Raw genomic sequence first — 16,078 nt, 5'->3', positions numbered from 1 at the left:
ACACTTTCATTGACATAAGCTCTTTCTAAACTGGAGAAGAAATAGTCCCAGCCATCTGCGTTACTTGGAACCTTTACTGTCAATAATCAGATTGTCCTCGTTAACTCTTCTACTGATCTTTCCTTCCCATTCTCCCCCCGTTCGGGTGTAGTACTCCTATTCGAGTAACGATCCTGGCAATCTACCTTATACTTCTCAATGGCAATCCGCTCCTCTGCCTCTAACTTTAGTTTATATTCCATTTCCTGTCTTTCCTTCTCCACCTTTGCCTCCCTATCTGTAATGATAACACTCAGAAGATCCTTTGCTACCTGCTCCTCATAGCTTTCACTAGCAAGAATCTTTTCCCTCAAGTCCAAAATCCTAAATGTAGGCAACACTTCAACACCAAACTCTTGTGCAAGGGCGACGAGATCAGCCTTTCTAGATTTGGCCAAAAATGACATTATGCGACTTTATGTTCAACTTAATTAAAATAACAGAAAATTAAAACTAAATCTCCTTACATAAATTATACATTAAGTTAAATCCTTAACTGCTGTTGAATCATAAACACATGATATCTGCATTAAATATGCACAACATCCAAATCCTCAATAAATAAAAAAAAAACATGTATGTTTATATATAAGCATTTGAAAATTAATGCTATCAGGTTCAATTGTTCCGTCTTACCTTCTTCGGGAACATGCAAGGACCTGACTCGGAACAGAGAGCTTACTAAAGCTATGTTCAAAACTGGGGGAAGTAGACAGGATACACAAGAAGGGTATACAAAACCCTTTATTTTTCTCTATTTACAATAACTTCCGTACTTCGGAATACACAGACCCGCTACTTAGGGTCTAACGTAAAAATATAAAAATAGAACTAAACTCTAATTTAACTTTAAAATAATAAACGTGGAAGATTGGCCTTATATTAACAGGAAGCCGTATGTAGTACAGAGAACTGTGAACACTACAATACGTTTAAAATTTATCAAGAGGATTAAAACGTCTGGCCTGGAAGGCAACCAGCAACTGCGTAAAACTTCTAAGGTAAGCGTCCTGCTTCGACTCACTGCTTCCTCTCTCTCGCTTGGCAAAAAGCCACAACTTAAATACTTGGCGTTCGCCAGACAAACTTTGCATAAATACTTTAACGCTTATAATTCTGGCCGGAAGTAGAAAATAAGAAGTGATAGTAAAGATTTAAAATAAAATAAACGTTAGTAAAACTTAACTCTTTCGCATCGAGAGAGGGCAAAATCTCAATTCCCCAAACATCGAAAACGCCCATATCTAAGAATTTCTCCTGGAATGCTTTTCCTTCCCCCATAACAAGTTGAATACTACAGCGCTAACAATAGAATTACTTAAGTAAAGCGAGAACTTCTTTCTTCGACGCTTTGACACTGTGTGAAGTTCCCCCTTGGGACCGGATTGCAACTTCGGGCATCAAAAGCTAAACACTGACAGTAAACAAAGGAAAGGAAGGAACAAAGGAAACAAGGAAGCTAATTTTAGTAGCTTCAAAAGAATGATTGACATGTGATTTAACAACACCTGAAAGCAATGAGTAATGCAGTAACGTGATGGGGGAAAGCACTGGGTAGGAATTTATTCAGGCGTTTCGGGCGTCCAGCCGATGTCTGAATGTTTGGGCGTTTGGGGCGACTTCGATGCGAAAGAGTTAAGATCCTTACAATGCAATCATATCTCATAAATAAAACACAAGCATTACTTAAATTAATGATCATTCACTCATATAATAAAAGATAAATGCACTTGCAAGGTAATTCAAGTCTTATATGATAATCACACTGATAATTTTTGTCTTATAAAATACTTGTTCAAGTGTACCTTTACATTAACAGCAAATTTTTCATAAACACGAAAACATAAATAAATCACTTAACGAGAGAACCTGGTAGAAGATAACTATTCCACTTAATAAGCTTCGCAGCATTCGTAAGGAATTCACTTGAGCTTTTTCCAAGTCGACAAATATACATCCGATCAGCTGCCACCACTGTCATATAAGGATCCTTCGATCACTGTCATATAATCGGTCCTTATGATCAATTCATCTTTGCCGGTTCGTTTCTATCCACTTATGAACGTTATTAGTCAACTCTATTTGCGGGAAATAAACTGGGACACTTATGCAGGTTTAACAATAACATGAGCTATATTTTTAAATTTTGTAAATACACATTAACTTTTCAAAAAGTATTGCTTTTATTCACATTTACATCAAACGCACAAGTAATACATTGCATCTCTCAGTTCTTAACAAAAACAAAAAAAAAAAAAAAAAAAAAAAAAACAAGCTAACTTTTTTCTCGGAATACAGCCAAATTAATTTTCAAATTTTTTTTTCACGAGCATGCCGTTCTTCTCGCATCAAGCACGCTTCTTCTCATTGCCAGATTTTCTCCTCTCTCCTTTCAGCTATAAGTCGTTGGCTTTCAGCTATAAGTCTGTTCTTCCGGCAGGTTTGGTCGGTAGCATAGAGTATGTGCATGACACCTGGATTTATGTAAAAGTTTGTTTCTATTTCCATGGGTCTAAGAGATCTTAATTTACCAGATTTCACAGAAAACGCCTCTGTAAACAAAAGGGGCGGTGAAAGCCCGAATTACATTTCCCAGCTGGAGTGTTCAGTATGACATCGAGAAATGTTTTGATTGACTCATCTAGAAAGCGGATAACCTGTCATTTCCAAGCAGTTGCACGCAAGCACGCCATTCAGTCTTCAGTTCTAGAGACGAAACTTGTGGCAGTTCATTCCGCCCACACCGTGACCGGTCAGGCATCGCATGGAAAGGTGTGAGACATCTCAATGCCTTCTTGATGTCAAAATTAGATGGAAATGTTATTAACTCATACTGTCATGCAGTTTCCTTTTGCATTCTTATTGACTCAAAAATACGTATTACTTGATATCATTTTAGCATTTTTTGAGCTAAAATACGAAATGTGCTTTATTCTTTTGATAGCAGTCATGTTTGTTGAGTAAGGAATGCCACGGGTTTTATGAAACTTTTACTGACAGTTTCTTTATTTCCCAACAGGCAATAAATTGTAAAAGCCAATTGTAAATGTAACAGTGAGTTTGCACAAGGCTTGTACAATCTGACACATTTTAGCCACGCTCTGTATATTAATCCATTGAATCATATACTTACGTAAATATCCCTTTAAAGAAATTTACTGTAGAAAAACTACCGATACAAAAAAAGTCGTACTATTATTTTTACAAAGTAGTTTATATTAACGACAGAAATGTGTATAAAAAATGTAAGGAATAATGCTCGAAGAACAAATAATGCTACTTTTGTTTAAATTTATTTAAAACAGAAATGTATAGCTTTTTAAAAAAATTACACAAACGTAATTTAAGAAAAGTAGTCAAAATATTAATCAGCTACAAGAAACAATTCAGTTATAAAAATGACATACATACGCACGAATGCATACATATAAATATTAAAAGAAAAAAAATTCCTATTTAAAAATAAACAAAGTGTGTCTATTCTCATTTCTTGCTACGGATCAGGATTACGACTAATTTATTACTAATTAAAAAGATAATTTCGTAGGGTTTGTTAATGTGATAGCAAAAATTAATATCCAAGAAGCATAAATTTTTTATAACGGATATACATAGGTTAAGATAATAAAAATATATTTTTATAAAATTATAATAATAGCACAAACTACAAAAATGATTTTAAGAAATTTACTGTCTCAAATTCACTCTTTGTTAAAAGCAATATTAAGGTTATGGTCAGAGCTTAATTTCAAAAATAGGAAATGGCGGAACCCTATGAGAGGCCATCATAAAAAGTAGACAGATATGAATAAATAAAACAAAAATATTGAATAAAAAATTAAATAAAACGCAAATAAATAAAAAATATCCATAAATGAAATTAAAATAATGACGAAAGCATTAAATAATAAATTAAAGTATAGAAGATTATAACTTAGTTGGGGCTCTAATTGAAATTAAAATTCTACTCAGACTCAGAAGTAGCGGAGCTGGGCTCCGGCTGATTTTAAGTCGTGGTAGAAATTAATGAAAAAAATTATATTATGCAGAATGGAAAATACCGGTAAATGTTATAGTTGGACAAATTTTTCAGGAGTGAGACATTAGAAATACGCTTAACTGTTGTGTCACGATGATTAGTAGCTGTTGAAGAAGAGACTTTTATTTGGTAATTGCTAAAATAATTTACTAATACTTGCAAATTTAGGAAAAAAGAAAATTTTACAAATCAACTTAAATATCCAAGTATTTTTATTGCGCCGTTTTTTACCTGTTTATTAATGGGCAGGGGAACTCTAGCAGGTATAAAACATTTTTTGTGTTTAATGTGATAAATAATGCATCTGATATTAACAAATATTTAAAAAATTCTTTTCGGTAGAATATAAAGCGATAATTTTCTTCAGTACTTATTTCAAACATATTTCAAAAACAGAGATCACTGAACTTTTATCGAAGTCTATTTTATCAGTCTTTATACTTGTTTTTATCAAGGTCCTATTTATCGAGAATGGTTCTTTCACAACAATGGAGAAAGTCACCAAAGTGAGATACAATGCCATAGATCAAGCAATAAAAGACGCCAACAAAATCTTCTGAAACTAAGTAAAGTAAATAAAGGGATATATGCGGAAATTAACATATTTACGTAAACAACTAAGGCCTCCTTTTTTTTTTCTTTTATTCTAGAGGAAAGCGTTTCTTTTGGATCGTTTACAAATATTTTTAGGCTACTCTATATCTTCTTATCTGTTAAATATAGACTTTCTAATTATAAAAACAGATGTTGTTGAAATATAGTAATTACATGAAGATTATTGTCCTGATGCTATTTCAATGGTGAAGAATTTTTAATCCTATCATTTGCCAGGTTGTGATTTAAGTCTTATTTGCGTCGTTAAATAAGGTTAAGGAAAGAGTTCTAAGGGAAGCGGTGGGGTATTATCTGATACGTGCTGAAACGTCGGAAACTGTTATGCAAGAGTTTTTTACAAACTCCAAAGCATCAGTGCTAAGTTCTCCAACATAGCTTATAGATTTAGATACAATTGATTAATGAATGAAATAATTCACTAAACTCGGAAACTAAAATTAAACTTAATATTCACTGAATTCACTCAGTCAATGAATATCAAAGGCCATTTTAATCTAAAGTAAATTCAGTCTTTAATAACTTAAAATAAATAAGTCCTTAAGCAGGGTAATTTTATTTAACTCCCTTTTTCATTTAGCTAGTTGTTTAATCTACACTGGTGTGCAAAAATTAAGGACGAGACGGTTTTTTCAATATAACTTTGTACAAAAGCTTTCCAAATCAACACATTTAATACCGTAAGATCCCCAATACGTAAGGACATGAGTAATGTAAGCAACACTTACTAAAAGAGAAATCAGAGGGATAAAAAGAAGCTTTATTGAAAAAGTAGCATGGAGCGCAATGCGACTGAAGGCCTAAACATCCCTGTGATGGGTGTCCAGCAAGAAACATCCGGTCTTTAATAGGGGATATGATCTCCCCTGACTGCTAGGCAGGTTTCACAGCGTCTGCCCATGCTGAGAATGAGGGTGTCAATGAGTTGTTGAGGCATTGCTGCCCATTCGTCTTGCAGCACCAATCGAAGCTCCGGAATCGTTACTGGTGTTAAGGTACGAGCTGCCAAGCGTCTGCCTAGAAAATCCCATACATGCTCGATGGGATTGAGATCCGGAGATCGTGCCGGCCAATCCATACGTTTAATATCCTCACTCTCTAAGAGCTGTTCGGCAGCTACTTGTGCGATGACATGGTGCATCGTCCATGAAAAGGAACTGCGGACCCATAGAGCGTCTAAAAAGACGCACATATGGAAGAAGAATCTCGTTACAATAACGGGTCCCGTTGACTGAACCTGCGTCGAAGATGTGAAGGTCGGTACGACTACCAAGAATGATGCCTCCCCAAACGAGAACACCGCCACCTCCATACCTCTCCCTTTCAATGATGTTCGAGGGATGATTGCGGCTTTCCCGCTCTCTCCAGATGAGTATGCGATGAGAATCGCTACTCAGACTGAATTTGCTCTCATCTGTAAAGAGTACTCGTCCCCATTCATTGTCTCTCCAATTCCGGTGTTCCCGGCACCACAGAGAATGCCTTCTCCGATGGGCAGGCGTTAGAGGTACACACCGTACAGGGCGTCGTGCAAACAGACCACCACCGTGCAGTCTTCTGGCCATGGTAAAACGCGATATCGGTCGTCCAGTCGCCTGTGTCGTATGTCTAGCGATTTCTTCCGCTGTCTGCCGCCTGTTTCTTCTGGCCTGTAAGGCAATATACCGATCATCTGCGGGTGTGGTTCCTCGTGGACGACCACTACTAAACCCCCGGATAGCTGTTCCTGTAGTTTGAAATTGTCTCCAAACTCGTGAAACGATGCTGTGAGCAATTCCGAACTCTGCAACCACACTTGTCACACTGCGGCCTTCCTCCAACTTCCCAATGATTCGACCTCGGGTAAAAGCATCCAGATGTCATTAACAGATTGGTTATTCGCCATTTCTCGCTGAGGCAGCAACTCGGTGTGATTTTAACTGCTATACGGCGTGCAAAATCTTTGCCAGAAATACTGATCTTACACCGACAACATGCTTTATACTACTCAGACACTCCCCCATTACGTCTACCTGCATATCTGCGCATGTGCTACCGTACATCACCTTACTTAATCTCCTGATTGGTCTTTCTGTCCGCTCTGCCTCTTCGTTCAGCTGATATGCTCATTTTTCGACTTCGTCCTTAATTTTTGCACACCAGAGTAATTCCAAAGTGACGAATGATGAAGCAAGCACATATAATGGAAAATTTGTGAAATCTCTAATTAACCTATTGTTAATATAGATATGAAATCTATTATTAAAACTTTGAACATGTTATATATTCTGACTGGGAGCAACTGGGTATACAGTTTTATGCTTTGAAACTGCATTCACGTTATATATCAGTGTCTAATCTATTTACATTGCTTTAGTATTTTAGTTCGTAATTATTTTATTATTAATATGCACTTCACTCACAAAAGTTTTTCCCCAGCCTTTATTTTCGCAACCGTTGGTCGTTAGATATATGCTTCCAGTTACAAAAGTGTTTTAAATGACGAAAATGTTCATATTTTGTTCTTTTTATATTTAACGAAATCAGTTTTGTAAAAATTACGAAATCTAACTATTAAAATTTTCCTTTAGTCCATATTTTAATATTTAGTAAAATTTTTAATTCGTTATAAAAGAATAAAGCACAAAACGTTTTGCTCCCGTACGACAAAAACCGACCGAGGTATTTAATTTCAAAATTTACGATTTCTGACGTCATTTTCAACTTGTATTGAAGAGTTGGTTAATTAATAAATTAGAATAATTCCAGATTGACTATTTCTCTTGAAGGTCATTCAATGATACATTTTTATGATTCATTATTGTCTAAAATTAAAATTTTGTTACATTTGGTATCCTGAAGGTACATGTAATTTAAGTTTTCAAAAATCTGACAATATGTTTTTAGTCTTCTCATAAAGTTTTATCATTTTCGAATAATCTGGTAATCGCACAAACATTTCATTAAAATACCTATTATTAAAATCATTATTTAAAATCATAAAAGATTATTAAAGTAATATTTTTTTCCTTTTTAATGAATCCAATAATATTGCGAATTGGCTACGTCACAATAACTGCAGTTTTTCTAGAAAACGAATTCTAAAAAATTCTGTGACTATAAGATCTCCATTTGAGAAAAAAAAATATAATGATCAATATTTTTCGCATTAATCTGAATAAAAGTGCTGGATCCATAATCTCTTAACATCAGGCACCTATAAATTGATATTTTATTTTTAGTTACGTACAAATGCAAACATTTTTCTCTTTTGTTTGTGTACGGTATATTATGTAGATTGTGTACTCCTATTTTGATATCAAATATCTCGGTCAATTTGCGTAGTACGGAAATAGCATTATTTTATGTTTTAATTTTACAATAACAATAAATTTTTCCTTAGTGTAAGGACCAAGAGAACATTTAAAAAGTTAAATTTCGTAATTTTTACGATATTGACTTTTTAAATTTATTTAAAAATGGTCAAACATGAACCTTCGCATCATTTAAAAGATTATTATAATTGAAAATATACGTCAACGACAAGGCGGTTGCGAAAATAAAGGCTGATAAAGACTTTTACGTGCGCGTTGCCTATTTTAGTTTGCTACTTTATGTCTCTGTTTTATTATTATTATTATACTGATTTAAACTCTAAGTTTGGTTAAAGAGAAAGCTAACAATAACACCTCGCCGAAAGATAACTAAACTATCCAAAAATTACATTCGAGGTAGACACTAAAAGCCTTACAAATGGACGTATAAGACAGATGTGTATATTGCGCTGCGTTATCAGTCAAAAATTATATACAATCGATCTCAGGGACAAAACAACAGAGCGGTCGAAGACCAACATAAGGAAGCTATACATCAAAATGCACTGCAAGTATTATCAATTAATTTCTGTTTCCGTATGTTTTTTGAGAAATGAAAAGAGAGGAAAAATAATAAGTGGTTGTTTACGAGATACAGTAACTGAAACTATCAAGGTCCAGTAAGTTTAGGGATTGTTTACAGGATGTGCCGTTCCCAGTGGCTACTGGAGCTTGCAAAATAAGTCAATCATTTGAAGGGACGAACCGACAAAGGTCTGTTGCGTTGCGGCAGCTTCTGTTTTCTCTTGGTCATTGACTCCCAGCCCCCATGACGATGCAAAAATAAAGCGATATGGAAACTACATTTACTGAAAATTTTTTTACGAAATGCAGGACTTCGAATTTTGAAAAGCACTTTTTCTTAGTAAAGAAAGGAAATAAGTATTAGGTTTCAGTTACATGTTTTCTCAAGCAAAATATTTATGAATGAAAAGTTGTTATTTTATTACAACCAACTGCTGCAAAAGAGAAAGATTGGGGGAGAAGTTTAGAGGCATGGCGCATAAGAGTGTTGTTGTGACTTATCTCATTTGTTTGATAGTAACCCTATATAATAGTAAATACATAAATCTTTCAATTCAGAAAACTCTGATGTATGTTAAATAAAATTTTTAGGGGAAAATTTCTAATAATTTAGACAAAATTAAAAATGCATATTCAAGAAAATTAAAGACATAAGTAACAAAACTTGAATCAAAGCCCAAAGCTGCCAAGTATTATCAATATAATGAAATCATATCCGCCTTAAACGTTCACAGTGTCTGCTGCCCGACACAGCTTCGGTAATCTTAATTACAGAACTTGGCTTTCGCCGATCATTGATATTTTTGCCGCGTGACGCAGACAGCACACAACGGTACGTGAGGGGAACACCTGAACAGGTTCACAGTGTATTAAATTATAAAGAAGAAACGCTGTTAATCGGGTGTTCCCAACAGGTCGCTTCCAGTCGACCCAAAGTTTCAATTGCGTCGGTGCCCAGCTCCCGTACTTCTCAGTTTTTTTTAGCTAAATTGTAATTCTAACCGAAACCTCGCTGGAGCCCTAAATAAAAAAGCTCTGGCATTTCTTTTATGCAACTGAAGAAAATATTTTTGATTTCGAAAATTTCATTTGGTTAAAGAGTAAACCTTAAAAATCGATTTGTTTGCCTCTATCACATTCTGCTTGACGGCTAAAATTATACGAGTATCTTCAGGCGATCATGGTCAGAAAGTGTTAGACTCTTCTCTCTTTACTTTCATACTTAGACATCTCCGTTAAAATTTCCTTCCATACTCTTATACTTTTTCTAACATTCTGTCTGTTTTCATTGGGCTCATTAATCTTTTTACCTTTTTCATTGGTAAGCTAGATAAAGAATGATCTCTGTTGTTTTTATCACGGCTCAAATTTAACAAGTATCCAGTTGAGCTATAGCTTAGTTTTTGAATGAAATTGCAATTGAATCCAGAACCCAAAATAAGACTAGGTTCAGTATTTTACTTTATAATTTAACTGTTTATCATTAGTTTGAATGTTTATTGAATTTTTATTTACCTCTTTTATTTCATTTTCAGTTTTAATTATTGATTATTTTATTACTTTAATTAATAAATAAATTTAGTAGTTATATTATTTATTTATTCATTCATTTTTTTTTCTGACGACCTTCCACAGGGCTCCGATAGTTCTAATATTAGAAATTAAGCTCTGAATTGTCCAGCTATCTCAAAGCAAAGATTTTGGTAGATTGCGGTTATCAGGTAATAATCTTCGCTTGTAATACACCTCATTGGAATCGTAAAAGCACAGTTTTATGAATAATACGATCTAATGAACGATACGAAAAGCTTATGTTGTTCTATGCTTCAGCTCTGCCCATCAATTAACATGTTAATTGATGGTGGATTCAGTGTGTTGAGTTTGTCATAGCTAACAGGTAGCTTTGAAGATTATGTATTATCATTTTATTTGTTTTTATTTATTTATTTAATTTTTAATTTAATAATTTCAATTTAAATAAAATTTCAAAGCAGAAGACTGCCTATATGCCTTACTACGTGTATAATTCTTTAAATATAATAGGGTTATAAATATTGATATATTACTATAACTGGTAAATTTCTTTCACTTTTATTTGCTATGCATATTAATATACAGTTCTACAGTTTATCTCTGATAATTAAAGAAAACTTACAATTATTTTTTTTAATTTATGTACTTTAGAAAGGTACAAGGAAAGCAGATGCCATTATTTTTTACTTTCACGTCATTATTTTGACATTGTTATATTGATGTCGTCATAATTCTCGCTATTTTACAGATTCCATTGTGTCTGTAGGAAAATTTTACATTATATACTTAATTTTCCAGATTTTTTGGACTCTGCGAATTAGGATAAATCTTGAAAGGGTGAATAAAGGCCATTCTATTGAATGCAGTCCACAAAAAAGCAAGCCCATTCCCTCACATGTATGTATTTCATTCATTCACATGTATAAGCCCATTCACATGTATGTATTTATATGTAAACTAACATCATATCCAGTGCTTTTATATTTGTATTTAAATGTATGACTGAAATACCTTTCTAAAAATGCCTCCAAAAATTTTAGCTATCGTTAACTCCAACACCAATCTATATGAGCCTGAAGGCTTTTCTGTCTATGCGCAAGGCTTTACAGGAATCGTTGAAAAATACCCGTATAATATTCAGTGATGGCGAGCACACGAATGTGTAAAAACACCACATAGCATGTTTAATTAAATCACTGGGAAATATGTCATCATTGAAACACTTCATCAGGAATATACTTCAATCGGGGCTTAAATTCAGCAGGCGCCCACTTGAGCAGAGTTCATTAATTAATTAATTTTAATTAGTATGCACGGCAGATGGGTTTCCAAAGACATATAATTAAGAATTTAATAAAGATTTATAAAGAAGAATTCACTCGGCATCAGCTGGAGCCGGAATTAATTTATTTATAATAATTTTGAATTATAATTATGAATGTAATAATTGTAATCAATAATTGATTAACTATTAATTTCCTAATTATTCAGAGAAAGTGAACGAGCACCAAACGCTCAGGTATTAAGAAATTAAATCGCAGAGACTGTAGAAATTTTTGTTACGCATGTCTAATTTTTTTAGCAGATTATAAGACTGATGATTGATGATAGTTACTAAATGCGTGTTTTACTTTTTTCGAGAAAAGCCAGTCTTAGAGGAAATATTGAGCAGCTGAGGAAAGATAACCATATGCCATATGTGATTACGATTCCTTCAGATAATGGAATATTTACAGGCGGAACTCAGCCGCTCGAGAAAGCTTTAAATAATACATTATGAGTCAAATGCGAAAAAAATGTTATTACTTTCTTTTTATCTTCGATGCAATGCCTTGTTAACATTTATTAAATTACCTTCCATTCATATAATATAGTATAATATTCTCCTGTTTTATTCTTAATGATCTGAAATTATTATTTTTTATTTATTTATCTGTATATGATTAATCAATTTAAATTACTCATTGTTAGTCCAAAGGGGTTTTGTCCCTGAAGGACTATTGTTTTAGTTTTGCGATTTTGCATTGAAAATTTTAAAAGGCTGTATCACTTTTCAAATCGTTCCCACAAAACACTATCGCCCTGTATTATATTTGAAGAAATTAAATAATGAAGAATCTGCATAAATGTATGTGTGTTTCTCGCATTGCGACAAAACAGAGGTACCTAGAGCCATCAAATTTTAAATGACGTAATACTGCTGCGAATATGGGCATCTGAAAGCCCAAATTTGAAATCTGGAATTTGTTTTATTATCGATTTCATATTTTGTAAAACTTTAACGACTTTTTGATTAACAAAATCAACTATTTAAAAGCAAGCAATGGCAACACTCTACGGGAAAAAGTCCTTTTTATCTCCAGCGCGCAGAACTGTGTATCGGAAATTCTAAAGATAGGCTCATTTAAAAATTATTTTGCGGCACTGCTGTTGAACTGAATTTCATGGTTTAAATGCAAAGAACATGATATTTAATTAATAAAGGTTATATACAAAACGTTAAAAAAACACAGCTTTGGACATAATTTAAAATCTGAAAGATTTCAGATTTTTTTATCGTTTTATTTATATTCCACTTTACTTACTTACTTTTATAAATAGATCCATAGAGCACCAGAATTTCAAATTATAGCAATTAAGCCTTGATTTCATTAGGTACAGCTATTTTAGGTTGCTCTTTTGAGTGACATTCATTTAATTTATGAATTCAGAAAACTTCACTTGAATTAAATTTCTATTATAGTACGAACTTACGTATATTTGATATACACTTGCAAAAACTTTTGCAAGTATAACACTAAACTGTTAAGAAATAATGACAAGTGAGAGGTGCATGCAAATTGAAATTTAAAGCAGACCAAATTAAAATTCAGAAAAAACTCTTGGGGTTTGTGAAAAAACTCCATGTGTTTCGAGAGACATTCCGAGGATGAGGCTCTTTTTCGAAAAGTAAAAATATTCTGCGTAATAGTTCTAAAATATATCATTCCAATCGAAGTAATAAATAACGGAAGATTAATCTTACATTACCAATCGAACAAAGTAAAATAAGAGAATTGGCATCATGAGAAAAAGCTGTTAAAATCTTAAAATGTAATTACTTTAGTTCATCTTTTTTCCTAAAGCTGTTGAAAGCGAATTCTAATTCGCTGTTCTCTGAAGTATTTAAAAGCCAGTTCGAACCAGTTTTTTTTCTTTCATTTTCTTTTCTTAAGTGAAGCTTGTCTCATAATTCCTAACCTTTTGATTTCTGCCTTGTTTCACAGCTGTAGCTAGAAACATTAAATATTTCCATTTATTTATCTTATTTCCTCTTTTTAAATTATCTATTTTCGGCTACGGTGCGAAATGATATTGCTTTCTGAAGAACAGAGAAATTAATTCTTAATTCTTGAAAAAAGAGTAATTCCGTGTCTATCGAACTATTTATATATGTATATATGTAAACCAAAACTAATCTAAGTTTGAGACGCTCATATTTTAAAATTTGCTTTTATGCAGAAATTTGGTAACATATTGGAATATATGGATTTAAAATTTTGAATGATTACTAAGTTTAGAAAAGCTCGAAGGAAATTGCGATATTATTAAAAAAAATTGCACAAAATTTTTTTTTTAAATTGAGAAGCAAAATTTTAATATTTTAATGATTTAATTTATTACAAACTACATTAAGCCAACGCATTGAGGGCTAACAAAGAAATTTATTCGAATGTAATTCTCTTCGTAATTTATTTACTTAGTTACATTTTCAGCGGTTCTTAAAAGAAATCTGAAGATTGACTTATGCGAGCTGAAAAGAGTGGTACTGAAAAACTGTAAAAAAGAAAGAGAGCAGAGTTGACAGCAAGAGAAAGATGCTGATCGCAATGAAGAGATGCGCTCCTTAACGAAATTAGGCACCAATTAGGGTTACCTTGAGCTCGCTGTCCGATATATTCGCCAAATAAAGCGCCAAGAATGATAACAACTAATCCCTTTCCGAGCGCTGTGAAAGTAATTAACATTGATTAGCATGAATCAGAATTGGAAACCTTCGTTCGATATCCTCTTTTATGATAGTCAGCCGAAAGTGATTACAGTTTCTTCCATTTATTTTCATGTAGGAACTGACCTAAGTAATCAGTATTAATCTATATTAGTAAATTTTTTCTGTGGGATAGATCTGAATTTTTAGCGATATAAATTGGAGTTAGCTAACATAAATGGGGGAAGAAAGGGGCTTTTCTTCCTTTTCATGTGTGTTTTATCTAATGTTAAATATTTCCGGAATAACAATAGTTTCTGCTATGCGAAAAATTACAGTAGGCTCTTAAAACCTTCCTTTTGCCATTTACAACACGTAAATGTAGTCTGGCCATTTGGGTCATATTCTGGGATATACAGACTTTCAGACATCTGCTATCATTTTATTTGATTCCTTTCTCACCAATTCTGGGATTTTTCTCTTTTCTGAACAAACCTTTTCTCTTCAATTACTTTCTCTTCAATTCTGGGATTTTTCTCTTTTCTGAAAAAACACTAATGAAGAGTTATTCAAAGTACTATGGAATTTATCAACTACAGAGAGAGGATTCTGAGCCCACATTGAGCAATCGTTCGCAGAATTACTCTGTAACAGATTGGGATAATTTTTTTAAAACTCGACAATGAGTAAATAAAGCACACGATCACTACAAAATGACAGCAAACATTTTTCACCGCAACTTCATTACACAGAGTATGCATCCTTTCAATTTTATATTTCCAAAAATGCGAAATAAATAATGGGATGTAGAGAAAAAGAAAAAATGGAATGGACTTGTAGTCTGAAAATCATATTAACATCACTTATCAGTATTAAGCAACCGGACAATGATTGTTAATTTTCTGATTTTTGTTTGAAGTGTGTAAATTTGACGCGGATATTACAAAAATAAAAGTTATATGTCAAAACGAGCATTTTATCATTATTAGCTATAATTTTGATCGGTTAGTGTTTTTAGCTGCCCGTGGTTAGAATTATAAAATCGCCTATCTCCTACTCAGCCTAAAATTCTCTTTCAAATATTAAAATCCTCTCGTCAACAAATAAATGTTTTAGTTAGAGAAAGTTTTCAAACTTTGTAGATGTCGAAACAGCATGTAATTATGTGATCATTAAAGTAATATTACATATTTTAATAAAATAATCTTATGTGACGAAACAAGCAAGATTTCAGCAAAGCGCATTTTGTTAAGCATTAAAGATGTTTTGCGATCGCAACGTATCTTTCTTTTCACGAAAGCATCATCTTTCACGAAAGCATATCTTTTATCAACAGAGAAGGCAAAACTATTTAAACGGCTATTTCACCTCGCTTTCGATTCAAACAAACCGGAACAAACTGGCTGCATACCTGCTTACTTGTTTACATATTTATTTTTCACGTACAGCATAAATACTCGGGTACTTACTTTAGAAGCTCTTTCACAAAGGCAACCACTCCAAGATAAATATTTGTCGCGTGCCTTCATGTAATAAATTACCTACCTGTCTTCCTTTGGTTTTTGTTACCATGAAGCAAAAAAACTCTGAAATGTTGCCAACACGCTAGAATTATCTCCAGTCGCCGAATATAGTTACGTGGTGGATAAAGATCAGACTTTCATTATTAGGGTAGGTATTAGAATAAAAGTTATCATTAGTGCAATAACAGACACGCAAAGTCTATAAAAGTCTTCATTTCACTTTCATTTGCCTGTCAACTATAATTCACAGTATATACAATAATGAAGAAGCAAAAAACTGCGCAATACAAAATGGAAAATAAAGAAATTATTTTAGCATACGCGGATATGTTTCTGTAGAGGCTGGATTAATAATGCAAATTAGTTTTTTTTTCCTAATTTATTTTTTCTAAATATTAATTAATTTGCTTAGTTGTGCACAGGTTAGCTTAGAAAAAGTTTTTTTTTTTTTTTTTTTAGTCCAAAGGGGTTTTGTCCCTGAAGGACT

At 33.1% G+C, this 16,078-nt stretch overlaps 1 long non-coding RNA gene across 1 annotated transcript in view; it reads left to right on the top strand.

Moving 5' to 3' along the window:
- LOC146996280 (uncharacterized) overlaps nt 1–16,078 on the top strand; it is a 45,313-nt gene that overhangs the window by 18,245 nt on the left and 10,990 nt on the right. Inside the window, exon 3 of the long non-coding RNA XR_015042168.1 lies at nt 10,900–10,998. This is a non-coding gene — a long non-coding RNA (uncharacterized LOC146996280). The remainder of the gene's footprint in view (nt 1–10,899; nt 10,999–16,078) is intronic.

The sequence above is a fragment of the Stegodyphus dumicola genome, chromosome 7, assembly GCF_044657685.1.
Source record: "Stegodyphus dumicola isolate Sdum_Otavi_A_Nest chromosome 7, ASM4465768v1".
Lineage (NCBI taxonomy): Eukaryota > Metazoa > Arthropoda > Arachnida > Araneae > Eresidae > Stegodyphus > Stegodyphus dumicola.
The sequence above is the reverse complement of the archived record's forward strand: the minus strand, read 5'-3'. Positions and strand labels throughout refer to the sequence as shown.